The sequence below is a fragment of the Jaculus jaculus genome, chromosome 5, assembly GCF_020740685.1.
Source record: "Jaculus jaculus isolate mJacJac1 chromosome 5, mJacJac1.mat.Y.cur, whole genome shotgun sequence".
Classification (NCBI taxonomy): domain Eukaryota; kingdom Metazoa; phylum Chordata; class Mammalia; order Rodentia; family Dipodidae; genus Jaculus; species Jaculus jaculus.
The window spans coordinates 84,283,951-84,286,285 of NC_059106.1; positions in this window are offsets into that span (position 1 = coordinate 84,283,951).

Sequence of the window (2,335 nt, forward strand, 5' to 3'; positions counted from 1 at the left end):
GAGTGGGTCTGTAGTTGACAGTGTTTGTATCAGTCTAAGCACCACTATATATAGTTCTGCTTGTATCAGCCCCAGCCTGGTTGTAGGCATCTAGTGATTGAGCCCCTCTCATACTTGAGGTAAGTTCCATTTAATAAGCTGACAGGCCCAGCCAGTTTCCCTGGTTTCTCCATGTGGCATATGGTCTAATTTAAGAAACAAGTAACTAAAAATGTTCAGCTAATGCCTAGTAATCTCCTTCCATGGAGAAAGCTTTCCTGAGCCGAATCATTCTGGCCATTCTTTCTGTCAGCTATGGCTGCAGCAGGTACTTCTGCTATAGGACGACCATGTTCTTTTGTGTTTCCTCCTTTGTTCTTTTATACATGTTGTAGTCAGCTTCACATTGCTGAGATGAAAATCCTACTGGGCAGCTTTATTTCAAGCTTGCAGATGTAGGAGGAAGTTCCATCAGTGGTGGAAGAAGCTGCTTCCATATATCCAAGCAGAGAGAAACCATCAACAGCCAGCAAACACCAAAAGCAACAGGCACAAATTTGGCAGCAAGCAGCAAGGGGCACCCAGACCTCCCTGCATATCTTTAGGCTGGAAATTGAATCCATTCCTAAACACACCTTAGGGCTAGACCCCAGTGACATCTCCTCCAGCCAGGTGGCTGGAGACAAGCTTTAATAAAACACCTTAGTCTATGGGGGACATGCATTCAAAATACCATACTATAGTAGCAAGTATTCCAAGGATTCCTGTATGGCATCTTGGAAGCTGCTAGAAATGTGGTGGGATTATGAGAGGTAATTAGGCTTTTTCATTCTTCAGGCAAACTATATCCTTTTGATTTCATTGCATGTAGGCAACTCCTAATATTTTATTTTTATCTTATAAAATGGAAAACATTAATTATTTAAAACAAAGACACAAATAAGCATTTTTGGGCTACATATAGTATTATAATAATAAAATTCCAACAGTAAGTTGAAATACATTATAACTTTGCATCTCGGGTATATTATTGTGTCATCTCTTCTTTGGAATAAAGAAATATGCAGATCATTGGATATATGTCAAAAATGTGGGTTATAGCTGGGTGTGGTGGTGCATGCCTTTAATCCCAGCACTCTGGAAGGCAGAGGTAGGAGGATCACCATGAGTCCAAAGCCACCCTGAGACTATATAGTGAATTCTAGGTCAGCCTGGACTAGAGTGAAACTCTACCTCAAAAAAAAAAAAAAAAGTATGTTATAAACAGCATTCAGCATTCATTCTGCTTTTAACCAAAAATTTAAAAGTAAATGTTTATTCTTATTTATTTATTTGAGAGCTACAGACAGAGAAAGAAAGAGGCAGTGAGAGAAAGAGAGAATGGGTACACCGGGGCCTCCAGCCACTGCAAACAAACTCCAGATGCATGTGCCACCTTGTGCATCTGGCTTATGTGAGTACTGGGGAATCAAGCCTCCAACCAGGGTCCTTAGGCTTCACAGGCAAGCACTTAATCACTAAGTCATCTCTCCAGCCCTTAACCAGGAATTTTAATTTCAGAATTAAATTACAATGAATTGATTCTTTCTTTATTTTCTTTCTTTCTTTTTTTTTTTTTCTTTTTGTTTTTTTGAGATAGGGTCTTGCTGTAGCCCAGGCTGACCTGGAATTCACTATGTAGTCTCAGGGTGGCCTAGAATTTGTAGCGATCCTCCTACTTCTGCCTCCTGAGTGCTGGGATTAAAGGCATATGCCACCACGCCTGGATGATTATTTTATATTTTTGTTTAGGTAGGGTCTCATTCTAGTACTGGCTGTCTGGAATTCACTATGTAGTCTCGGGGTGACTTCCCTGTTTGTTATTTTTTTATTTATGAGATTATATATATAAAGTGTGCCAGGAGAGAGAGAGAGAGAATTGGTGCTTTAGGGCCTCTAGCCACTGAAAACTCACTCCAGACACATGTGCCACTTTGTCCGCATGTGTCACCTTGGGCATCTGGCTTATGTGAGTTCTGGGAGTCAAACCTGGGTCCTTCGGCCTTGTAGACAAGTGCCTTAACTACTAAGCCATCTTTCTGGCCCTCATTGTTCTTTAAAATTTTATTTTTACTTATTAGAGAGGAAGAGAGAGAGAATGAATAGACACACCAGGGCCTATAAGTACTGCAAACAAATTCCAGATGCATCCGCCACCATGTGCATCTGGCTTACGTGGGTTCTGGGGAGTCAAACCTGTATTCTTAGGCTTCACAGGCAAATGTGTTAACTCTGAGCCATCTTTCCAGCCCTGTTCTTATTTTTTTCTTAATTTTATTATTATTATTTTTTGTTGTTGACAACTTCCATGATTGTA